The sequence below is a fragment of the Ambystoma mexicanum genome, chromosome 3q (assembly GCF_040938575.1).
Source record: "Ambystoma mexicanum isolate Mex_15411 chromosome 3q, UKY_AmexF1_1, whole genome shotgun sequence".
Classification (NCBI taxonomy): domain Eukaryota; kingdom Metazoa; phylum Chordata; class Amphibia; order Caudata; family Ambystomatidae; genus Ambystoma; species Ambystoma mexicanum.
In genome coordinates, this window is record NC_090926.1 from 153,444,308 (window position 1) to 153,471,168 (window position 26,861).

The window sequence follows — 26,861 nt, forward strand, 5'->3', positions numbered from 1 at the left end:
AGGTGCCCCACAGTGCTGGGGGGTGGGGGTGCAAGGGGACATGAGTGGGGGCCTGCTGGGGGGTGGGGGTGCAGGGGGACATGAGTGGGGGCCTGCTGGGGGGTGGGGGTGCAGGGGGACATGAGTGGGGGCCTGCTGGGGGGTGGGGGTGCAGGGGGACATGAGTGGGACATGGTTGGGGGCCTGCTGGCAGGTGCCCCACAGTGCTGGGGGGTGGGGGTGCAAGGGGATATGAGTGGGGGCCTGCTGGGGGGTGGGGGTGCAAGGGGACATGAGTGGGACATGGTTGGGGGCCTGCTGGCAGGTGCCCCACAGTGCTGGGGGGTGGGGGTGCAGGGGGACATGAGTGGGGGCCTGCTGGGGGGTGGGGGTGCAAGGGGACATGAGTGGGACATGGTTGGGGGCCTGCTGGCAGGTGCCCCACAGTGCTGGGGGGTGGGGGTGCAAGGGGACATGAGTGGGGGCCTGCTGGGGGGTGGGGGTGCAAGGGGACATGGTTGGGGGCCTGCTGGCAGGTGCCCCACAGTGCTGGGGGGTGGGGGTGCAGGGGGACATGAGTGGGGGCCTGCTGGGGGGTGGGGGTGCAAGGGGACATGAGTGGGGGCCTGCTGGGGGGTGGGGGTGCAAGGGGACATGTGGCTTGGCTGGGGGGCATGCCCATGGTGGATGTGCTGCCTGCGGGACATGACCAGGGGTGCAGGGTAGTCCCCTGTGGTGTGGGCTGCCTGCAGAGGTCGTGGAGGGGGTAGAGGGGAGACCTGGGAGGACCCACACTGGCAATTCACCTCTTCAACTTCCCGCACACCCACGTAATACACTGCCCCACTCGCACAGGCCCAATCGCGTGTAGAATTTCTCGCGCACCCCTGAAATCCATGTACCCAGGCCAATCGCATGTAGAATTTCTCGCCACCCCTGAAATACACGCGCCCAGGCTATTCGCGTGTAGAATTTCTCGCGCACCCCTGAAATACACGCGCCCAGGCTATTCGCGTGTAGAATTTCTCGCGCACCCCTGAAATCCACGTACCCAGGCCAATCGCGTGTAGAATTTCTCGCGCACCCCTGAAATACACGTACCCTGCTGAAATCGCGTGTAGAATTTCTCGCGCACCCCTGAAATACACGCGCCCAGGCTATTCGCGTGTAGAATTTCTCGCGCACCCCTGAAATACACGTACCCTGCTGAAATCGCGTGTGGAACTTCACGCGCACCCCTGAAATACACGCGCCCAGGCTATTCGCGTGTGGAACTTCACGCGAACCCCTGAAATACAGTAGCACGCTCCCCCAGGCCCGATCGCGTGAATCAGTTCACGCGAACCCCTGAAATACACGTAGCCCGCTCCCCCAGGCCCGATCACGTGAATAAGTTCACGCGAACCCCTGAAATACACGTAGCCCGCTCCCCCAGGCCCGATCGCGTGAAAAAGTTCACGCGAACCCCTGAAATACACGTAGCCCGCTCCCCCAGGCCCGATCGCGTGAGTGACTTCACGTGAACCCCTGGAATACACGTAGCCCGCTTGCCGTGCTGGTACAGGGTTAGCGCAGCCCTTTGCGCTGGATTGGGGATTTTGATGGCTTTTCCCTGCGCGGAAGACGTTCTTGGGGGCGTAACTGGCGCTGCTGCAAGGTCGCTGTGCCACTATGCGCCACGGCTGGTTTTGGTGGCTGGAATCCATGAATACGCTGTGCGCGGAAATGGGTTTTGGCGCACGCGGCTGGCGCAGGGATTCGCACGCGCACACTGTGCGCCAGCCGCGTGCGCCACTTGTGCGCCGAATTCTATGAATTGGCCCCTAAATGTCATACTAAAAGTACTATCTTCGTACCTATTTTCAACTCAACATGCTTTTGCTCGTACGTGGATTACAGACACATATCATATTCTTCGAAAAACGGATGTTACAATTGAAATGTTGATTACCATTCCTGATACAGCCAAGAGAAACATCTATTGCAATGCCTAGAGTGAAACAAGAAAACTGTGTCCCCAATACAAATGCTCCTCTACCAAGAGATTTCAGGACAAATGACTACGCACGATGGAACAATATCTTCTAAAGTCTCTTTCACCAGAATATCGATCGGCTATACTTCATGTACGCTTAGATTTATGGCCCACAAGAGATCTAAGGTCCTCTCGCAAGATGATCCCTAGTGATCAGAACTTTTGCCAATTTTGTCAGAACCATGCATTTAAAGAAACACTTGAGCATCTAATTTCATTTTGCTCCGCATTGGTTGAAGCAAGAATGACTCATTTTTCAAAGCATTGTGTATATTTGAGCTCTTTGGGTGAATACGAGCAGTGGCCATGTATATTATTCACTTCATATGTGCCAGTACAAATTGCTACTGTGAATTTTTTAATGGTGGTAAACCTAGATCTGTAACGGAGAATCGGAAATGATGAAATGTTATGTTTATTTCTTCTCCTGTTTCTTATCCTAAGATATATATACTTTTGTAATGATGTGATTTAAGTTTAATAATTTAATTTGATATTGAAAAGTTGATTTAATTCAGCTAATTCAATAAAAAAATAAAAAATCCCCATGGAGTCTTATGAACTCTAAAAATGGAAACTAACACCACCATACTACCACTCAGAATCCTGTGGTAAGTCCACGGGACTCAATGGTGGTAACGGTAACCGGTTTTGACAATAATTAATCAGATTTACGCCGAATTACCTCCAAGACCAGAATGAGGCCCATGGTCATTTGTTTGAGGTTGGTAGGCCACGAGGCACTTCTTCCATTCTGTCGACCTAGGCGGACAGAACGGAATAAGTGCTAGACCTGAGGTTGTTTTATTCTTACTTTCAAGAGGATCTCAATTGGCACGGTTGGGCGACTCTATTTTCCCTTCTCTCACTGAGTCTGTAGGATGCCACAGAATGTGGTCACTTCTGATTGCCATGGTACCCAGGGCGGCATTACTAGTTTTGGAGCTTGTGCGTGATCTGAGTTATGCAGGCCCTTTGGTTATTCCCCATTTTGGAAACCAATAGAGCATCATGGGGAAATGCAATATTGCCTCATGAGGGATTACTGCATGAAGTAATATCACATGCAGTGACATGGCACACAAAAGCAGGCATTTTTGTTGAGCTTAATGTTTGAAACTTGAAATTTGGTGGAGTGGTAAAACAAGTGGTTTTTTTGAATATCATAATTGTTTTAACTACCAACAAACCCGTAATGACGCCGCTAGTCTTTATGGGGACCTGGTTGTGGGCAGGTGCATTGCCACCATCTATGGGCTAAGGCCACAAAGTGGTAACAGTAAACATATGTGGTACTTTCTTTTAAAATTCAACTTAATGATGATTTGGGATCGCATTGGCATATTTACAGCATGGGGTAAATACCCCATATTTATGAGGTGGGATTTCATGATATATTTACAGAATGGGAGAAAGTACAACACTGTGTAAATCATCCATATTTATACAGTGCTGTGCATTCCATGTGTCCCATGCAGCGCCTATTCCATGCGATCCCAACTCATAATTAGGTGACCATTTTAAAACAAGTGGTGCTGAAAACACCACGTTTTTGCTATAGCAACCACACTCATACTGAGTTTTTGCAGGTGTGCTAATGTTACACAACTCTCTTAAAAGTTCATGATTTCATTTCAGGACGTCCCTTACATGGAGGTGCCGCTTACCTATTGTTATGTTAATGTTTACTTATATAGCGTGCTGCCACCAAGGGTATCCTGGTGCTGTGAAAAAGGAAACCATCAAAAAGGAGCTGAAGGCAAGTGACAATTGGTTAGAGAAAAGAAAGGTAATGAATGATGGATAGTGGATTCTTTTCTTTTTTGGGTGAACTTTCTTTGCACATTCACTTCTAATTTTCATTGACAGACATTCCATCCATCACTCTCACATTTGTACAGTTTTAAGGATTCGAGGCTAGATGTTTGACTTTCTTGTAACACAAATATGGATAACCCCGATAAAATAGCAGAAATGACAATAACTAGTTACAGCTACTAAAACAAGTGGACTCTTGCATACCAAGACCGCACGATAGCCCCACTACTCAGGTACTGGGGTTCCTGCATATAGAGGGCATCAGTCCGCGTGGCAAAGTCTTCTCTTCTTCCACTAAGATCACGTGTGTATGCTACTATACACCAGATGATTGGAGCTAAAGATGACCATCTTGTTTTGCCCTCTCACCAAGGCCTTACACTAGACATGGCACAGCCATTTTTCTAAGCTAGACGGATCTACTTTTAAAGCATGTTTTTTCCATGAACCAGCCCATCTCTCTGGAGTGGCTACTCCACTCGGAATAGAACGACCATGCAACATATAGGATTTTGCATGGGAAATATAGGATTTATTTGGAAGGTGGGCTCCTGTACAGTGAGCCCACAGAGTCTACTGAAGGTGACCATAGGAGGCTGGTGGTTCCCCTTCAAGTAAGATCCTTCCTCCTACAACTGTCTCATGAGGTTCCTCTAGCTGGTCATCTTCAGATGAAGAGAACCAAGCAGAGGTTAATTATGCATTTCTACTGGCCCAAGGTGGGGGTTCAGGTAGAAGGCCATTGTACGAGTTGTGCCACATGTCAGATTTTTGGTAAAAGTGGGTCAATCCAGGCTCCATTGGTGCCACTCCCTGTTGTGGGGGTGCCATTTAAAAGGGTAGGGATTCATATTGTTGGCCCCCTTGACCCTCAGACATCCTCTGGCAATAGATTTATCTTGATGCTGGTTGACCATGCCACCAGATAGCCTGAAGCCATCCCATTGAAGACTGTGACTGCCAAGTCAGTTGCAAAAGTATTACTTGGCATATTTACTATGGTTGGCTTCCCTAAAGAAGTTGTGTCAAAGGCACAGGCAGCATCTCCATGTCCAGGTACATGCAAGCCATGTGGAAAGAATGTGGGGCCACTTAAATGTTTTCATCGGCTTATCATCCACAAACTAATGGCTTGGTTGAGAGGTTTAATAGAACTCTCAAAAACATGATTGCCACTCTGGAAGAACCACAAAGGAGAAAGTGGGATCTCCTGTTGCCATGCGTACTCTTTGCCTACAGAGGTGCCTCAAGAGGGTGTTGGTTTCAGCCCCTTTGAGGTTCTTTTTGGTCACCCTGTAAGGGGACCACTCGCCATAGTTAAGAAAGGGTGGGATCGCCCTACTCTTTCCATCACTACCAATGTAGTAGACTATGTGCTGGGGTTAAGGAAGAGAATGGTCCTTCTGATGGCAGTGATAAGTTGAAGGCAGGTCAGGCTCTGGTGAAACATTGGTATGACCAGAAGGCTTCACTTATTCACTTCACGCCAGGCCAAGAAGTCCTGATTATGAACCCTGTAAGGCCTAGAGTCCTACAGTATAAATGGCCAGGCCCTTACACAATTGTGGAGCAGCTGGGTGAGGTAAACTATTTAGTGGACCTTAGGAGGCCAGTTCAGTCCCCCAATGTGTTCCACATAAATAGGCTGAAGGCTTTCATCCCTAGGGTTGAAATAGCAGAACGACTCTTGGCATCAGACAGAGAGAAAGAGGAATCCAAACTTCTGCCTGACTTGTTCCAAGATAGCCCTTCAGATGGTTCCACTGAGGGTGTCAAAGTGGCCCATCACCTGACTCCTACCCCCACAAGAGGAAGTAAGAACTTTGCTTAGGCAGTTCTCCCCCTTGTTCTCACTGACTCCTGGTTTGACACCTTAGTGCAAACATGAAATTGACACAGGGGACAGTGTACCTACCAAATGTAAGAGTACAGGATGTCAGACAAGGTGAGATCCTACATCAAGACGGAGGTCAACAAGATGTTGGATCTTGGGGTGATTGAACCCTCCAGTAGTCCAGGTCCAGTCCTGTGGTTCTGGTGCCTCTGAACAGAGGTTCTGTGTGGACTACAGTGCTCTGAATGCTATCACTAGGACAGATGCTCACCCCTTGCCTAGAACCGAGGAGCTGGTGGATACCTTGGATGCCTCAAAGTACCTCAGCACATTTGACCTCACTACAGGATATTGCCAAATATCCCTAGCAGAACATTCCAAGGAGAAGACAACATTCTCAACCCCACAGGGCCTTTACCAGTTCAGGTTAATGCCCTTTGGATTAAAGAATGCACCTGATACTTTTCAAAGGCTTGTGAATGATGTCCTAAATGGGTTGGATAAATTCTGCTTAGCATATCTGGATGCTATAGCAGTTTTCAGTGCCACCTGGGAAGAACATGTGAAACACCTGGGAACAGTATTGCAGGCTCTTCAGAAGGCTCACTTGACCATAAAGGGCAGTAAGTGCCAGATTAGACAAGGACCTGTGGTCTACCTTGAGCATGACGTAGGTGGAGGGAGGATTCAGCCTCTACCCAGTAAAGTACAAGCAGTACAAGACTGGCTTACACCCACTATACAAACCCATGTGAGAGCCTTCTTAGGTCTCACTGGGTATTACCGAAACTTCATGGCAGACTATGGTACGATAGATGTCCATCTGACTGCTCTCACTACTCCGAAGAAACCCAAGAAGGTCTCTTGGTCTAAGGAGTGTAAGAAGTCCATAAGTGGCTTAAAATACTCCCTGTGCCAGGCCCCTGTTCTCAGGACCCTGACTACAAACATGCTTTTATTGTGCAGGCAGATGCCTCTAACACTGGGATAGGTGCTGCACTATCACAGGTAGATGAGAATGACAAGGAACACCTGATTGGATTTATTAGTTACCAGCTTAAGTACAGAGAGCTCAGGTGATCCACAGTAGAGAAATAATGTTTCTCTGTTGTGTGAGGCCTAAGGAAGCTGAGGCCCTATCTCTATTGGAGCCACTTCACTGTGCATACTGACCATAAGCCCTTTAAGTGGCAAATGAACATGAAGGGAGATGATCCAAGGTTGCTCAGGTGGTCCATAAACCTGCAATGGTTTGACTTCACCATTGAGCACAGACCAGGTGTCAAACATTGCAACACTGATGGGTTGTCCAGAATGTTTAGTCGACCTGAACATGAGACTCATTGAGGGTGGATTAATTCCCCCTGTCCTTAGGTCTAGGAGGGGCGAGTATTAGGAAAGATTTCCCTTAGGTGCAATTTCCCCTCAATTTATGGACCCCCCAAACTTTTTGTTTTTGTTTGGCTTATATAACCTGATTTTTCCCCGTGGAGCACAGCCTTCAGCTGTCATTCTCTGGGTTTTTTCTCAGTTGTTATGGGGAATCTGACACGTCCTTCAGGCTGTCAGTACTGGGAAACTATGTTTCCCTTAGTCTTCAACTATGTTGCTATTTCTTGAGTAACTTTTTATCTATGTGCCAAGTACCTTACAGTACCACACATAGGGGTCCTTTTGTTTCATGGCCCTAGCCACCCTCTCAGGATTTTCTGGTGTTTGCACAAGTGTGCCTAGGACGAACTGGTGGCAGACGTTTACATTGAAGGTATTTTTACTTCATTTTTATGGACCATATCGTGTTTACCGCGGTTGGGCCAAGATTGTGGCCAGCACTGAAATGGCCGTGCCATGAAGTCTTTTGTTCTGTCCTTTGGCCATTTTGTCCCTTTGCCTTCACCCAGGTCGAGAGACCCGGGTAGTCCTCATTAGGGCATGCATCCTCCCATGAAACCTCCATCCTTCAAGAGCTCCTGCATGTCACATGTGCAAGTACCCAGGATGAGGGTTGGGTCTTTCTGGTCCCAATCCACACTACTGGTGCCAGTATGTCTGGTAGGCCTGAAAAACTGGAACCACTGTGGGCCACGATTGGCCCATGCCTGGCGTGCATGCAAGAGAGCAGATCTTCCATTGGCTATCCCAGATTTGGCGCAAAGCGAGTTTTGGATAAGAGAAGGGAATCTGCATCCATACCATGTCGAGCACCTGAAGTTCACACCGAACTACAGAAGGAGCCAAGCATCCTGAATGAAAGAGCAGACCAGTGGAATCACCAGAGACGTGCTGGAAGGTTTGGCACCCTGACCACGTTGTTGTCCCATCGGACCCCTGCTTTTGTATCATACCAAGAAGGCCTGCAAGGGCACTTTGACCATTTGGAGTAGTGGGACCAACTACTCTCAGCATCTCCTGCTTACCCTTGGAAAGAGCCTCTTTGGAAGTGTTTCTGGGCCATCCAGCGAACTGACCAGCTCAAAACTGGGGTTGCGTATAGGAGCACCGCCGTCCTGAGTTGAGACTAGAGACTTTGGGAATCACTTACTCATTGTCCTGGCTCCTCTGGGTCGCGATTTATGAGAGTGCGCCATGCCGCAAGTATTTTCAGTACCTGTGTCGCCCTGCTCTGGTGGCTGTTGCTGCAAGTGCCTGCAGATCTGCCCCCCATCCGTCATGAGACGTGCTGCACCAGAACTAAAGGCTACTGTCCTGCCACGGACGATTGCCCTGTCCCGCAACCACTGAGTGGTGGAGCGACCTGTAACTGCAGGGGTGAAACCTACTAGCAAACTGGACTAGATGGGCAAAGGTTGGCCCAGACTGTGTCGAGGGTCAGTGAGTTCTTGCATCACTTACCGGTAGCCCCTGGCACATCACCTGTTTTACGTACGAGAATCCCTGAAAAGATACTCACCTTAGCTGGTCTAGCCTGCGCTCCCCAGCTATTCCCGAACTCCTGAAGTTGCTCTATCTGCAAGGGTAGACCCTCCTTAAGGAGTAGGGCTTTATTCTTCATCACCTCAACCTCCTTCCTGAACAGCTCCCTGTAACGCTCACCTGATTCCCACGGAGGCGCAGGTCTGGCTTCGAGTGCTGATGCTTCTTCGATGGTGAAGCGCAGGACTCTGAAGATGGACAGGAAGGGCCCTCTACTCTGGCTTATCCGGCTCGCAGGAATATTCCCCTGTGTGAAAAGGGAGTATTACCTACTGACTGAGTTATGCTCAAGCCTCCCACTCTCTTCCAACCCTCCACGATACCCTTCCACGATTCCCCGTGAAGTCTCACCTTAGGGTCTGAAAGGTCGAGCTCTCCATCCTGCTTCTGACGCAGGGGCGCGTTGAACCCAGTTACTTCACTGGATTGAGGTTGGATGGGAGTTCAGGTAAGCTTGATTATACTGGTAAGGCGCTGTAAAAGTTCTGTTGCAAGTTCAAAAGTTCAAGCTTTAAATAATAATGTTCATTGTCTTTTTTCAGGTGATGAATGAAGATTCCTTTGGAGACTTCTTGCAACAAAGCGCTGATGTTGATGTCTTTTCCCCATAGGGGCCGGGGTTCGGAATGCCGGAGATATGGCGCCGACCCAAAGTGAAACGTGCAGTTCCAGTAAAGATCTGGTAACTCCTAGATGAGTGCTCAGGTAATGTTTTTGCATTTGCTCATCTAATATCTTTGTCTTTTTTCCCCATAGGGGCCGGGGTGGAAGCAGCAAGACCCGAAATGAAATGGGAATGACCCAACAGGTAAGTCTTAGAAGGAAACTGAGCTTTTCCTATTCCCTTCCTTCTCTCACCTCTTATTATTGTCTTTTTCTCTAGGCTCTGGGAAGTGGCTGTGTATCCGGATGATCGCTGCTGAAGATGGAGGAACCCAGGAAAGGTGAGTGAAATGCAGCGCTGCACCGATCGTAACGAAATGCTTTTAAAAATGATGTCTTCCCTTTCAGGATCGTCGGGGATGTCTCCGTGGTGCAGATTAGCTGGTAGGTCTCTTGTCTCCCTTTGCAGGTGACCCAGGATGCTGACAGGCGTGGCTGAAGTCCAGATGCAGGAGCTGACACGGTGAGCGTCCAGCTGCGAGGAGCAGAACAACACGAAGCGTGAGTTGCTGATCGGGTGTGGTTTAAATAGCTTTGGAAGAAGTTCCAAGTGTGTATCCTTCCTCCGATCAGGTATGTATCCTTCCCCGACCACACCCGGGTGGAAAGTAGTCCCACAGGTAAAGTAGTTCCTATTCAGGCCTCAAGAGGGCCTGGATGTGGCAGCATGGTCTGCATCAGGTAAGTGCACATTAAAACACTTGAACACATGTCTAGCTTTATGAGCCTGGCGCCTAAGGCGCCAGGACAGAGGTCCAACATGAGCCTGGCGCCTAAGGCGCCAGGACTGCGTCCAAAGGGCCCCAGCTTGGGCCCGCTGGCACTCCCCTGGGGGAAATGATGCCTGCCTCTGGGGTTGCTGGGTCGGACCTGGCTCCTTGGAGCATCATGACACTCCCTGAAAAAGAACCCGCTTTTCGCTTTACACCCGACTGCGCATTGTTAATGCACTGCTGTACTTTTGAGCATAAGGCTCCTCACTTCTTAGGGCTTGACTGCATAAGATAGGGATTGACTTCAAAGTACTGCCTAATGCGATATCTGTGTTGAACTTACCTCTTCTGTTGCAGGTTGTGGTTATGTTCTCCCCTTTCATCCGCATTAGGCTAAACACATTTTGTTTATATGTTACATAGTGAAAAGTGTGTGTGGTAACAATTATGTATTTTGATATACATCTGTCTAAGAGTAATCCGTGGAGTTTTACTGTGTGTGCTCATTGTGGGCTTCCAATCACTCTCACCCCTCCCGAGACTTAGTGTTGACCGCCTGCCAAGCTACCGTGGATTGGTCTGGTTTGTCAAGAAGGTTCACCTGTTCCACTAAACTAGGGTAGCCTCCTCAAGTTTAGAAATCCATCTTAACACCTACAGATTGGAATGGGTCGTGTTGGCAACTGTGCATTAGTTGTTTTATTATCACAGTATGGATTCAAACCTCCTCCTGTATAGCTTTAGCTGCAACATCTCTTATAACAGAGGCCCATTGACACCACATAATGAGGGCTGGAGGAGCTTGTCAAGTATCATTATATAAAGTAGGGGCATGTTATTTCTTACAAGTGTAGTGCAAGCCCCCTCTGAGCCTCATGCCCTTCAACCAAACCACTGCGCTTGGCCTCGCTCATCTGTTGGTGCACAGAACTTCTCTGTGTCTTGTAATACATATTCTTATAGTGTATGGCAGCGGCTACTGAATATTGTGTATATTTTAATGTTATCTTACCTGCCTTACCATTGGAACTTAAAAACTAGTTTCTCGTACATGACATGTAGGTGACCACTATCCAGCTATTTCAGTTTATTTTATGTTGGTGTTTTTTGTAAGGAGCAACAGGTAGAAAAAGGCCATTTCTGATTGCCTATAGGAGGAGAAGGGAGAAGGGAGAGGGAGAAGCGAGAAGGGTTAAGGACGAGTGACATGGCTACATTTACAACCCGACCCGATGGTCATTACAGTAGGCATTCGTAGTATAACGTTAAGTGATAAGAGCGGGCATTGACATTTGATGTTATGCTCAAGAACCCCACAACTGAGTGCCCAGCAGGGGGACAGAAAGGATGAAAGACCAGCTTTTAAGATCTGTGTTCCATATCTTCTAGCTGGCATGGGAGAGCACCGTGCCTCCTGTGTTGGTTGCACACAGGACACATGATCCGGCTGAGCCAAGAGATTTGGTGGGAATGGATCTCTTTATCATGGCATACACATGTTGGCGTCCACCATCCCAAATGGCTGAATGGATTGTGCAAAGAGCTTTAAATTACATTCTACAATCTAAATGTAATTTAGGGGTTGCAGCCGTGACCGCTGTGTTCTCCCTTGCTACCTCTGCAATCTTGCTTGCTACCCCTGTCAAAATAAAAAAATATATGGTTTTGTTTATTTTTAAACTGAAGCTTCTGGAGTAGCAGGGGCCCCTGCAGCCCCTGTAGTGTGGGGGCCTTGCCACTGCAGGTCTGGGGATGCCCCTGCACAGTCTTCACCCATAAGGGTGAAGGCTGGGCCGGGGCTTCCAGCATGAGAAGGAAGCACTCAGTAGGGGTTGAAGCTGACCATGACATGTGTGTGGGATATTTTGACCCATTCCAATGTGCCCCACTGCATCACTTTACAAATGGTGAAAGAAACAGCCCAAAATGGATGTGCTGACTCCTGTGCGTGCCATAATCTGCAAAACTGTGTTTGGGTCACAACCAAGAAAAGGCTGCACACCCTCCAACACACAGTCAAGGGGGGGGGGGGGTGAAAACAGAGTCATCACTGCAGGAGCAAGCCAGTGGGCTTTGCCACATTCAACATGGAACAAAGCAGCATAATTGTGCTGAAAACCAAAAATGCCTTTTAAAATAGCTTTGCAACCTTCAAAAGTGCTGTTTTTGGCACTAGATCCATTTATTTCCAGTGAATCATTGAGATTAAAAGGGTACTGAAATGCCGGAATCATCCAGTATGGCCAGAGGAACCGGGCCTCATTGACTGACAGCAGTTATGAAATATATCTAAGGAAAAGGCAGCCCAGGAACATTTGTTTTCAGTTACACTGGGAAAAATGCAGCTAAAATTACAACATGTAACAGAAGCAGCTGTGCAGATAGAAACTTTAAACAAAGGCTGGATACATGCATCCAGACTGCATACAATTCCAGCTCTCAAGGGAAGAAAGAATGATGAATACAATGTGTATGTGCTGCATAGAAAAATCGGATTTAAAAGAACTCAGTTGAATGTGTTTTTCCATGAAGAAAGTGCAAAATCGCCTGTTTTGAAAGCATGTTTTTGTTGAAAGGCTTAATTCTTTAAGAAATGTCAAAGGAATGCTAATGTAAGAATCCACCTATAAACTGTGTTCATTTTATATGTTTTAATGAAAGATGTAGGTGAACTTAAAGTAACCCAGTTTGGAGTTAATTAACTATTTTTTTTTAAAACAATTCTGCTTGACAGTCCTCAGCCTGGGAAAGGTTGACACTTCACTGCTGGCAGGAAGGCCTAATTGCTGCTGGGAGGCCTCACATACTCATGACAATGTGCTTCATTAGACATTCGTCTTTACCTCAGGTAAAGACAATAGAAGGCTTGGACAATGATCCTCCCAGAGGAGGGGCAGAATGCTGGGAGAGGCTGCTCAGTGAACTTCAAAGGACTGGCCATTTGCACACACTTGGGAAGTAAGAAAAAAAACGTACCTGTGATTTTGAGTTTAAATTGCTTATTTTGCCACAGAACTTCATGACATTTAACTTGCCAGCAAAAATAAGTAAAGGAATGAAAAGTACATACATTGAAATCTGAATTTATGATAGACATATGAAGACTTGGTAGGATTTCTTACTGCGTAAGGAACTGAAGTTATGAAAAAGGACTAATTGCGTAGAGGCTATTAATGCTGCAAATCTAATATTGTGTGTACCCATGTACTACAGGTGATTGCACATATATGTACCGAATTAGGAATTCATAGGCCAAACCTTTATGCTTAAAATTGCTAGAATAACATAGAAAGACAAAGCCAGGCCCCACCAACTTGGGAGTTGGATGTTAATGCAACCCACAAAATATGTAATGTATGTGTCCGATTTTATTAGAGGGCATAATCATATAAATATGTATGTGTGGGAAGTTCAATTTTGGTCCAAATAACTGTGGGAGGTTTCCAAGTCACATCATAAAATATGACAACCCTTTCTGTCATCCAACCAGCTAAAAGCAAGGCGGGAACTCTGCCTTTTACCAATCATAGCCTTGTGGGTGTGGGTTGTAAGTCTGCCCCTACCATAAACTTAGTGATGTCATTTGGCAGGATAAATAAGGAAACCTCACAACACACACACACACACTGATTCCTGACTCCATCCTGATTTCCGTGTGGCGCTCTGTTCCCGAATTCTCCATCTTGTTCCTGATTCCAGATTTCTTTACCAAGCCAAGGCCTCACCATTGCTGAACTCTTCTTCAGCTAGGCCCAACTCCTGAAACCAACCAATAATTCTGATCCAGTCTGGCTTGCTACCATTCATGCTTACCTGCTGAAACTCGCCATCCTGCTTATCTACAGTGTCCAGCAACCAGAAGGGCCAATCCAATCCAGTCCAGTTTGAGGTGCCAGTCCGTTGACCAGAACCGCCCAGCTGACCTATCCCGCCAGAAGTGCCCTGCTGTCTGTAGACCCAATCCGTGATGACCAGAACCTGTAACGGTCCAAATATTAAATTAAAGTGGACTGTAAGTATCAATAGGAATCATAGTGAACCATAGCATATATTGCCTTGTCCTATCCCAACCTATAACCTATCACATCTTTAACTTAAGAACCCATAATATTATCAGAACCATTCTTGCAACCCTATTTGTGATTCCGAGTGTTAGCGCTGATTTCTCCTCATTGTGTTTTGTTAGACCATAAGTCATTAGTGATTTGGATTAAATAAAGTAATTCCCCTTAAGAAAATGGGGTATCCACCACGTGAAGGGTTACGGTGGCCAAGTAACTGTGGAGATTCACGGGTGGCATTCTTCTTTTTCTTAGCCATTAATCTAGTTTAAGTGAAATCAACCTGTCCTTTTAAAACCGATTTTCTGTTTTTCTCTGTTCTATTTTTCTAAAAACACCTCTCATTCAAACTTGCATAACTTCCTCAATTGAATAGCTAGAGACTTAATTTCAACTCTGACTTAAACCTAAGACCTTTAGCTACATCCCTACCCAGAAAACGTGTATTTGACCCATTTTTATTAAAAATCGCATAGGAAAATTTAGGAGGGAATTTGCAATTTTGCAAAAGTTTTACACGTGTGTTTTCCCATTCAAAGTATTTCCAAACTTCCATTCTGATTCAAAGTGTGTACTGTTCCTCATATTATAGCTATAGATTTTTGCACACTTTTCATTGTTTTTCTAAGCCATTTTTGAGTGTCATTTTAAAAAGTGAAATATTTCCAAAGGTTTTTCTCACTTGTTTGGGGAGGGAAGATTGTATTCCAACCCTGTACACTGTTCTATATTCCTAAATGCATGCTGCTTACTTACATATGTGTAGGATTGCTTGTTTGTGAGTTGAGAAATTTGCAGGGGGAAATCTTAACTTAAACGCTATCTTTTCAATCAAGTCAAAACTGTTCTTTTCTATGTGTTTTATCTTCTGTATTGCTATAAGTGAATTCAGCTTCCTTACTTACTTTCTGATTTGTATTGTCACCACATTGGTGATTGCTGCCCCATATATTAAAACCTATGTTTGATTTGAATTTGAAATAAATAAATAAATAAATATTACCTTTACCAACCAGCCTGATTCCTGGTCCATTGTGACCTGGGGGTTTTTGAGAAGGGGTGTGATATGAGTGGTATATCACTCAGAATATTGAACCTATAGACACAATAAATAAGTATTTAATTTGTGCATTGCATGCTAGGCTGAGACTGGGTGTATTGCCTGATTGAAATCCTTAACATGTGGCACATGTTACATGCCATGTTCAGGTCAAAACCCTTCTCCTCCAGCTTCCTCGCGGCTCATATACAGGAACCAGGAAGCTCTGTCAACTTCCTGGTTCCTGTTTGTGAGCAGCACAGAGGAGTCGAGGGTGGCCTGGTTTGATGGACCGAAGCTGGAAAAACAGGTAACAAGGCTTTTTACAAAAAATGTGATGTGTATTTTGCATGTGTGAAGTACGTGTTAGATGTATGTATGTATGTGCTATGGGTGAATGAGATGAAATGTGATAGTGTGTGTGTTTGAATTTTCTGGGTGGATGGTTTGGTGCCTGTGTAGATAATGCAGTGATGAGAGTGATGTAAGAGAAGGCGTATGAATGAGTGACTGGTGGGTGAATGAGTATGAATGTGATCGTGTGTTTCAATGTTCTGGATGCATAAGTGTCTGTGTGGAGAATGCAGTGTGAGTGGATGCGAGAGATGGTGTGGTGAATGAGTAGGAATGTAATAGTGTATGTTTGAATGTTCTCGGTGGGTGGGTGTTTGCGTTCCTGTCTGGAGAATGCAGTGGAAGTGGATGTAAGAGGTTTATAAGTGAGTGAATAGTGGGTGAGTGAGTAGGAATGTGTGTGTGTGTGTGTGTTTGTGTGTGTGTGTGTGTGCGTGCGTGTGTGTGTGCGTAAATGTTCTGGGTGGGTGCCAGTGTAAGTGTATGAGAGAAGGTATATAATGGGTGAGTGACTGGTGGGTGAATAGGTATTAATGTGATTGTGTGTGTGAATGTTCTTGGTGGGTGGGTGCATGCCTGTGTGGTGAATGCAGTGTGAATGAATGTGAGAGAAGATGTATGGGTGGGTTAAAGGGGATTCCCATGTGTGTGTGTATGTAAGGCCCTGGGAGACTGGGGATCACTAGAGCATTTTTGACGCATCCTTTGTTGATTTTGCACCTTTTACTGGTATTTTCGGGCAAAGCCAACTTTATGCGTGTCATTGCCTGGCTGGAATGGCATTTTGGTACAGCCAGTCTAGCCATTGCTTACTGTGCATGACATTTATTACTTGTCATCTTTGATAATGCAAGCATTATAAGTAGTATTACCTCGCTAGACTGACGTTTTGGTGTAGCGGCCTGTATGTTTGTTACTGTATAATGACTTTTTATTAACTGCGCATCTATGATGAAGCAAGGATAAGTGTTCTTATGGGTCTAGAATGGCTTACATTGGAACCATTTTGGACATGTTTTCTTATTGTGACATGTCACCTTTAATGGCCAAACCAACAGGAGTATTTTCTTACATTGGAGTACTGGCATATATTGGCAGAGCTAACTCTGTGCCTAGTGCCAGTAATGATACTATAAAAAAATCTCAAAGCGAACATGAGTATATTCTTATAAGGCAATACTAGCATGTGTTGGTGGATCCAGCATGGATATGTATGGGCACAGCCAGCGTGAAAGTGTTTTGTATACTGGCATATATTCAAGGGACAAGCATGACATAACCTACAAAACCGATTGCAAACAGTCTGGCCTTCTACCCACAATTTCACAGAAAGTATGCCGTTTAATGCACCATTACAACCTATTATTTCAAAAAATGTTCTCATGGGAGGGGGGAAGAATCCCCCTGAATCCCCCCCAACCCCCAAACCGTGTTTGTGATTTCGGGCACCCTCGCTATGTTTGGTCACAATCGCTTATTTGTGGCAAATATTTACACCCTCCAATAAAACAACTCACCAACCACCATTGGTGGCTGGTATATTTTGGGACCAGGCACTGCCCCCTTCATCCTACGCTAGGTGAAACATTTCTGCTTTGATAAAAAAACATATTTACTTCTTTCACTTGGAGTAGTGCATGCCCCTGCAGCGCCATAATCATCATGGACATTGTGCACATGTGGTGGTCCGGGCCGGCCCGTGGTGTGGCGTGCCCTGTCCTTTGTTAAAGAGCTTGGGGGGGTCCCCAGTATGGCTCAGGGGGCCCACATTTTGTGTTACACCACTGATTGGGCTCTGCTCACCAGGAACGCATTCAAGTGTGATGTGAATGGTTGAGAGAGGCCGCAAACTCGACCAGGACCCCGCTCTGGTGCAACACTGTTTAAGAAAATAAGCGTTGGACACACACAGTCTCAGAAGTGAGAGAGACATGGAGTGACTCACCCCACACCTCCCCACTCAAACTCCTTCATGTAAAGGGCTTTGTGGAAGCTTCATTCCCAGGCCGGTCCTGGGGATTGGGGGGACATTGAATAATGCACCTCGCACATAGAGCTCTGAAAATCGTAGATGCATTGAACCTCACTCTTGAGGGAAGTGCAGCGCCCCACACCCCTCCCTGTTAAAAAATATTGAAGAAGAGTCATGTAAGAAAGCCTAGGACATTAATATTTGGCTCTGGGTTGTAGGGACATTTGGTTGCTTGTCACAGTACTTAAAGATAAATGCACACAGAAACAGATGGCCTCATATTACACCCGCACAATAGGTTTATTCTATCGTTGTGGTAGCAGACTCATAGATACATTTATAACCAGGAAGTTTTGTTGATACTAAATCCTGGTCAATGATTTAATTTTCAGGTCTTGCGTGTGCAGCATTTTGCCCCTGGGTAAACAGATAGCACACGCTTCACCAGGTCAGTGCTTTTTTTGGCTTTAACACATCAATGCCACAGATTACGAGTACTTTTGTGTCCATTGATCTATAGATGTTTCATACACTAGCTGTGGCCTGCGTTAGCGATTTCGGTTACCCTGTTACAAGTACTGCATTTTGTATGTTTACATATAGGCTTCACATTGAATCTGGAAAAAGACATTCCCCAAATGTGTGATCATAGCCAAATCTCGCCTCCCTCTGTGCCTCGGTTCTTATATCTGGCCGAAATGAGAGTGCCTGGAAACACTGGTGCTAGATGCATATGAAGGTCGTGTCCCATCACTTCCTGTGATGTCACTTGGGGGTGGGATCAAATGACATCCCTTCCTGTGATGTCATCAGAGATCAAGGGCTGAGTAATGTCACTTCCGCCACCCCTGGCATTTTGGTGAAATTACATCCCTGGGTGATGCCTGAATTTGGCTTTTATTTCTTTTAAATTACATTATTCTGAACGTTTGCTTCAATTACTGAAACTAAACATTGTTGCCCTGAGCAAACATGTGCATACCCCACGCTTGTGTGTGGGCCATATGTAGTATGTACTGTCACACGAGGCACAGACCCCTTGAAAGAGGGACATTTCACCACTATGCAAATGCAGTGCAGCTTTTTGTGAGCTCGAACTGGAGTCCTTTGTTCCGTGAAAGGACATCAAAATGAGGCCCATTTTCAGTCCAGAGAAAACCTCTTGCTAAAAGAATGTTGCCAGCCCGCAGGTCCCCCGGCTGCATTGAGCATCACTGCATTGAAAGGCTTGCAAAGAATTAAAAACATCTGGACCTCCCCTCCCCCATTCCTTCTCCGCATACACACTCCTTTGTTCAGCCAGCCTCCTGTTTTTCTAATTCCTGATCCTTTATTCCGAATGTGATGCACGGCACTTAAAGCTGTAGGACCACCCCATACAAGCCTCCATCAGTAAACCCTACTGAATCCATAAAGGCAGACTATAGCCAAGCCATTACAGCCGGTAGAAACCAAGCCAGTGAGCATTGTATACAAGTGAAGCTGATAGAGTTGGATACATGCCAATTTAACAGAGCCAGGGGACCGCCAAGCCAATAGTATTAGGATTAGGCAAGCCGATGATATCAAGTTTAAACCAAGCCACTCATGCCAGGCAACGGCACAAGCCAATGAGGCTAGGCAACAGACAAGCCAGTGGAATATGGTGCACGCCAAGCAAATAAAGCTGAGCTGAAGCCAGGCCAATGGCGCCAACTGAAACCCAAGACGGCAGCATCCAGTAGAATCCAAGTGGGTGGAATGATGCACAAGCCAAGCCAATGGAGACAGAGGCAAACCTCAATGGAGTCAGGCGCAAGTGAAACCGACGGAGTGGGGGTCAAGTCAAGTCAAAGGACTACAAAAGAAGCCTATCCAATGCAGGCAAGTCAAGTCAATGGAGCCATGCCCAAGATAAGCAAAGGGTGTCTGGTGGTAGCCAGCCTTAAGGAATACAAGCCAATCCAATGAGAGGTATGCATGACAAACCATATAGTACAAACCTAGCCAAAGGGGGTCAGATGCAAAGCAAACCAATGTGGTCTGGCGCTATTATACTGAGCCAATTCAATTAGAATAAAGACAGCCTGGAGTATTCAGACTAAACCAAACTAGGCCGAAGAGGGTGGTGCAAGCCAGTGCAATAGAGTCAGATGCAAGGCAAGTCAGTGGCGTCAGGTGAAAGGAATGTAAAGGAAGTGATGTGCTAACCTAGACAATTTGTTCCGATGCAATCGGAGCCATGAAATCTGAAGAAAGCCAAAGCAATGCACCATGTGTGAACCAAGCCAAGATGAGTGCAACCTCAGACAATGGAGCCGAGTACAAACAAAGGCAATTAAGTCTGGTACACACCAACCAAAGGGGGTCAAGTGCAAGCCAACTGAGTAGAAAGAGGAGTAGGTCCAAACAATAGCGCCAGGTGTAAGCCAACCCAATGTAGCTGGGTCCAGGTCAAGTCAATGAGGCCCTATGAAAGCCAAGCCAATGGAATCTGCTATAAAATAAACGCTTCGATGCACACCCCAGTGGATTACAGGGCAAACCAATGGGCCAAATGTAAGCTAAGCCAATGAGTGAGGTTCCAATGGAGCCATTTGAATCAGGTGCAAACCAATCAAAATGAGTTGGGTACAGGCCAAAACTGAGGTTAATACCAAGCCAATGCAGTCATAAACAAAACTTGCAAAAGGAGTCAGCCATTACCCGTGCCTGTGAAGTCATGTTCACGATGAGCCAGTGGAATCAACGGAAAGCAGAGTCAGGTGCAAACCAAAAATTCCACGCAAAGTAAACCAATGAGTCATATGTAAACCAAGTCAGTCAGGGGAGGCAGTTGTGAAACTAGATGCAAACCAAACTCATGGAGGCAGGGGCAAACAAACCAAGCCAATGGAGTCCATTAAAACTCAAGGTAACAGAGCTAGCTTGCCGGCAAGATATCTCAGCAAGTCAAGCACCCACCCCTATATCTGCATCCACAGGTTTGAATCTCGGCATGGCTGACTCAGTCCTTTTCTCTTCTGGGGTTGATTCAATTCAGTGCCATTAAACTGGCTAATAACACCTATTATCCCAGAACCTATAAGTGGGTGGAATCTGGAATGATGTGCTATATCAAAACATCAAGGGATTTTCCTATTAAAGAATCAAGCAAGACCAAGGCTGTCCATCAAGAAGGATCCGAGAGGCCCCAAAAGCCGCCAGCACATGTTGAAAACAACTACAGCCACAAAGCAGAGAAGGAGTGCGCTTATTTGGTGCATCCAACAACACAGTATGTTCCTACCAGGGCTCTGAACAAAAGTGGGATGCTGAACTTTGAACTGAAATGTATGCTGTGGATTAAGAATAATAAACATGGTACTCCAGGGGGCCAGGCTGCTTGGACATCACAGTAACCTGGTAACACAAATGCTTTACTTTATTGTTTTACAACTTGTTGCAAAAAGTGCAGCTATCCAGCACAGTGTGACCTGAAGCTGAACATATTGTTTTTAATGTGGGAGTGAACCATGGCTGTCACTGAACATGTTGGCGCTGGCCACATCTCTTAGCGGGCACATGGAAGTTGGAGAAACCTGCTGCTGAGCCTGTGGAAGGTAGCGCTGCCTGCAACTGTGAACATGGAAAAAAGACTTGCTCTCTTGGGGGGCAGTGGAATTAGGAATTCCACATATCCCTTGTAAAGTGGTCTATAATGCTATCGTACGTTGACCAATGTCAATGGTACAATATGCGAATGATTGAATTGTTTGCCAGTTGTTCAAACAAAAAACGACCAAGTTTCCAACCATGTGGCGGCTGGGGCGGGGGCAGGGGGTGATTGAAACTGATCATGCCTTAACAAGTGTTACTGCTCCAATGTTGTACCATGCCTCTCTTCCATCTGTCCAAGTTGGCTTTATAACAGGGATTTCAGAATTTTTTAGCAGTGAACCGGTTTGTTTTTCTAAGAAATTGATTGATTTTATTAAAGAGGCTGTTCGTTTTTTTAAAAAATCAATTCATTTTTGACAAACTGATTCGTTTGTGTAAAGACTAGTCGTTAACAAATGGTTTATTTTTAAAAAGAATACTTTTTTAACAAAAGTTTTCATAAAGAGTCACGTTTTGAATAAATTGATGATTTTTTTAACGAATCCCTTGATGTTCGCCTTTTCTTCAGTGTGACAATTAATAGTATAAGAGTGTATTTCACAAAATCGCCTTTTAGCGCATTTTGGGCCGAAATACATACGAATCACTTTTGGGTGACCTAAACTAGACCCCCGACCCCCAGACTTTATAATGGAACACGTTGTGATGATTAGTAACACCCAAGTGTAATCTCCTAAATCTTCCTAACATGCCTAACAGTGAAATGTAAGTACAATCAACATTTTGTTCTGAGCCCCACTTTTATCGAAACAGAGGTTGTTTTGGGAGGCCAGGACTGTACCCTCATGAGTTCTTTGTGTATTTCAAATGTTTCCAAAATCCCTGACATGCCACATGCCAGAACCTTTTCCTGCTCGATGTGGCAGATGGCAGAACATGTGTGGCGAGTAGACCCTGTAGCTTTCCATGGATGTTGGCATGGATTGGTGGAGTTCGTGGGTGAGAAATGTGCCGGTTTATTTCTCTGTGATCGGTTCCAATCCAGGAGCGTGCAGTGGCAATAGTCGAGCAGGCATGCCACAGTTGAGCAGAGCTTCAGTTGGCAAGAGGCTGAGAGTTTCATGATTTGGGCCCTTGTTACCTCCAGAGGGGCGATGAGTGGTGGGAATCTTTCGCCTTACCTAGTATCAGGCCACCAGATAAGGTGTGTACTAGGCCTTTTTGTGCATGAAAACCTTGTAAATACGACAGCTTTATTATTTTCCTGTGTACATTTACACGCAAATGTAGAGCAGAGGGCAGTGCAAAGGTTAGGTACTTGATAGAAACCAGAACGCTTCTTTAGATTTTTATCTACATGGATGTAATTGCAAGCCTCTGAAACAGAATGTATTTCTCTGAAGCCTTTCACAAAATGAAACTGCACACTGTGATAAAAGGAATGGTTTCTTTCCATTCAGCGTCTGCTGTGTTTATGCTCATGGAGCAAACCGAAGCACTGTGCATGTTTATTTTCCTAGCATTTTAGGATTGTATAACTAATGAGATGGAAAACTAAGTTGCAATTGAGAATTCATCTTTTGCAACAAATTATGCTTTTTTTCCAGTCCGAGCAAACCAGTATTTCCCAGTTGTATTTTTCAGCGTTCCTGTGCTGTGTGCATAATAATCATGCGAAGACAGATCATGTTTACACTTATAATCTTATGTACACTCTAATTATGGAAACAGTGTGTACAATTATGAGTATGCACGGTCTAGTTTGCATCCGTTCAACCTTGCAGTCAATGGGGTAACGTTACTATAAATGGTAAGTAGCAGCAGAGTCTTAGCTCAAGGGTGAGTGATTGTCATTACACCAATCACAGGTGTTCTAGCCTCTCAAATCTCCAAGACTACAATTTAAACATCCAAAACCTGTCTCTCCAGGAAGTGTAAGCGCTGTTCAAAAATAAACAAATGGAATTACATTTGTAATTGCAATAGAAACTCAGCAAAACCTGTCCCTGTGATAATCCAGATAGATGTTTCACTTTGTTTAGCTCTGCATACATGGTTCGTCCAACATCTAGGCACTGTGATTATTATACCTCAGTCGATACTCATTTTACTGACCTCTGAAGGATGTTAGCCAATAAGATAGCTCAGCCGGTTGAGAGCTCGTTGCTGCGATCTGTGCAAGATCTGTAGGTTGCCGCTTCGAATCCCGGCAAGGCCAACTCAGTCTTTCATCTTTGAGAGGTCGATAAAGGAGTACCAACTTAGGTCTGGTGATAATTGTGATACATATGTTCTATGTTCAGTGCTTTGCCAAAAGCTGTATATAAATAACTATTTGACCATGAGATTTGATATAGAATTTAGTATGGGGTCCTTGCCCCTTTGGACTGGTGTGTCATAACATTGCCATACTATTCGGTAGTAATAGCTCCAGGAAATGAAGAGTTTCATTAAACATCAAAAGACAATTCTATTATCGAACCTAAAAACACACAATACAATTCATGTTTGCTTTACTATGTAATTGCCTAGGTTTATGTGTTTTTCAACTTTTAAATATGTACAGGAGCGATCAAATGACCAGACCTTGGAGAAATAATGAATGGTGTATTCTGTCACAATGCAGAAAGCTGCCGCACAGTCATGATTTCCATGCAGTTTTTGCATGCATCGGCTGGATGTCATATATATTTGACTCTCTGGCAAAGGAGAAAAGTCGTTTTTGCTCTCTTGAAATTATATTTACTCTCAAAGTTTAAAAATGGGGAGTAAAATACTCCAACCTCAAAATCTTATCTGGGGCACTGCCTAGGACGGCAAATAACCTCTCAGTAGCCATGCGGCTCAACACAAATCTTACCTAGTTTGGGGGAGGCGACTCTTCAAGCCTGGCAATAGGGGTGCAGTTGATCTTCCCCCAGAGCTTGGTCAGAGTGCAGAGCAACCGACTTTCCAACTGCTAGAAACAATGCAAGAGTCATTTTGTGGGAATAGCTACAATTGAGAGACTTTCAAAGTGCACCAAAGGTCACACTCTAAATGCTCTGTATTGTACTCCGGAGATGGCATTAGGACATTTCTAGCACATGTTTCCAGAGACTACCAGACTTTTCTGCATGCAGGGCTTCACCAAGGGACGACGAAACTGGGAGGAACTGCGTTTGCATAGGCCCTGCTAGAGGAAATTATAGATGTGTTGTTCTACGCGTGAAGGCGGCCTTAAAGACTGAGCGCTAGGCCAAGGGCACCCAAAGGTTAGACACTCATAAGACTACTCACGTACGGCAGGGAGGACTCCTCTGCAGACTCCCCCAGGGTCCATAGTCTCATTGGGACAACAGTGTCCAGAGCCAGCGGCAGGGACCCAGCACTGAGGTTTCAGATGACATGGAAAGGGCTGTTTGCCAGGAGAAGAAAGGTTCCATACTCTTGAAAAAAGCACTGCTGTGATGCAAACTGCAATAGCAGTTGCCTGTTCTTGTGGCTATCCCTGCTCCACATGAGTGTTGGCACCTTGATGGGCACAAAAGGGAGATGCCTGTGAAGCAGTCCCTGCTACATCTATGGGGAGCCCCATAAAGCTAACTCTGGGGGACTCAAAAGCCGAGCAGCCTCACTCTGCCTTCGAAGCATTACTTCAACAATTCATTGGCTACATGAAAGGTTGTGAGTCTTCCTAGCTTAGACTTTTTCCACTTAAGGCGCGGGGGGTGGGGTGGGTGCTGTTGAATCTAAGATAATGAACAAAGCCACATGGAGGAGGGTGTGAGCTAGCATTTACCAGGGAATCTGTGCACCCCACTAGTCTTACTTCATGCGAAATCCACAAACACTGTCTGGAGAAGAACATTTCTGTCTGTGAGTTGGCCGAAGCGCCTAGTTCATTTATATGGTACACAGTCAAATGTAACCCAAAACAAAAGCTTCCTATTGCAAGGGGCTGGTTCCATCCAGATTTACAACATTCATATGTGTTTGCAGTGCTCCGTTAACCCAGGTGTAAAGCCTTACCTGTCATTGGAATACCCAGCTATACCTTTAAAAGATGACACTGCACACCGGCCAAGGATGGCCAGTCCACTGGGAGTAGTTCATGGGCAAGACAGTACACAGATTTGTTTTTGTTTATCTGTTGCATTATGCCAAAAAGGGGCACAGCCGCTGCACATCCACTTAACAAGTGGGGTGCGGCCGCACTTGTCCCCACATTGTGCTCCTTGTGCAATAAACCAAATATGAGGTGGTACCATCTCCAGGCTCTGTCAAGCTTACAGACTGTACATCTCTTTTGTCACTACAACAGAATGTCCCCATTGATAGAGGAAGACAGGCAGTGAAGTGTCTCCTGTAGCAAAGTGTGAGGACTTAATCATGCCTAGGAATCTGGTAAAATGCAGAGTGTGGTTGTATGGCATGGGGGCATACAAGGCATAGTGCAGCATAAAGTCCGTCATGGTGATGACAGCTTGTGACACTGTTCACAATTGCCCAGCAGGCTAAAGAAGGCAGGTGGCAAAGTACTGCAGTCCTGACTCAATGCCAAATGAGTTGCTTGGCATCTCACCACAGGGACTCCATACCTACCTGGCCAAGTACACGCGAGGTTATGTTCGGTGACAGCACCCAGTGATGCTAGCAGGGGTGTTGCTAGGTCTGGAAAAGATCAGGGGCTAAGCTAATGTCGGGAATGTCAGGACTGGGGGCTAGCTAGCCTTTTGGTTGTAGCTCCTGAGCTTCTATCCGGGGCTACAACCAAAAGACCTGGTGCTAAAGCCCCCTCAGGCACCTCCTAGCAACGCCTCTGGATGCTAGTAGCACCGTTTCAATATGTCTGACTCGAGGAGTGGGGAGGATGTGGTGTAAAATGCATCTTTCTGGCGAACTCTCTGCTGTCCATCCATAGGCCTGAGGTCATGCTGAAGGTAGGTGGCTTCGTAAATACATACTTTCGAAAGAGGAAGAAAGCATGTTACGCAGTTTGCAAAATGGATGAAGAAATGCGCCGTGTCCCCTCACCGGAGGCTGCTGTCGTTTTATGAGAACCTGGCTAGAAGCCACGCCATTGTTCCACCCCAGATCCGATTTCATCTCCATCCGATTGGCGACCATTAATGCAGGCCTTCAGCCTGAATTTCATAGATGTGTTCTGGGCGCTGAGTGCGACTAGAGCTAGGAGATGCTGTGAAGGGATGTGGGCCTGGCGGCCTCTTCCCATCTGGCAGGTGTAACCCATGCTTTTATACTGCCCATGGGGTAGTGCTTTTGCCGTTGTTTTTTCTCTCAGTTCCATGGAGGGTTGCTGTTATCTCCCTCTCAAAGCACAATATTTGCAAACTTCTCCTTCACAGAACCCTAAACAGCTTTCACCATCTCTGCACACGGGAGGGTCAAATTAAGTCTGCTTACACCCCATGCCAGGTGGCCAGCGCTCTTCCATTTCGAATTCATTTTGCCACAAAAAAAAAAAAATCTCAAACCTTCTGTGTCTTTGGGTCAGGGTGGACGGAGCAACTTTCGCTTGTGTCTTGCTTTATAGACCCAGCCCCATGGTTATCTCCCCGTGGAAGATGTATCTAAAACACTGACTGTAAAACCTGTAGACCTGGGTTCGAATCCCGGTCTAGCCTGTTCTCCTGTGTTGTGTGTTCATCAACAAATCTCTATAGGGCTCAGATAAGAAAGACGGAAATGCCCACACCTTCTGACGGACTCTGACGGACTCTCGACAGTCACCCATCATTCAGCGGAAGTGCAGTGATTACAGACATGTACACAAGGTGGTGACTGGCAATGATGGCCACCATGTAAAAAAAACATTGGCCGCCATTACACGGGATCACTACGGACTCCGCCTGTTCTTAGTAACACAAAAGAGTGGGA

The 26,861-nt window shown here is 45.9% G+C and overlaps 1 protein-coding gene across 4 annotated transcripts in view; it reads right to left on the minus strand.

Moving 5' to 3' along the window:
• Nucleotides 1-26,861, minus strand: part of AVIL (advillin) — a 289,148-nt gene that overhangs the window by 210,433 nt on the left and 51,854 nt on the right. The window contains exon 2 of one of the 4 annotated variants that reach the window (XM_069653361.1): nucleotides 13,790-13,954. The exons of the other annotated variants lie outside the window; for them this stretch is intronic. The gene's annotated coding sequence lies outside the window, so the exon portion shown is untranslated. The remainder of the gene's footprint in view (nucleotides 1-13,789; nucleotides 13,955-26,861) is intronic. 4 annotated transcript variants of the gene reach the window in all.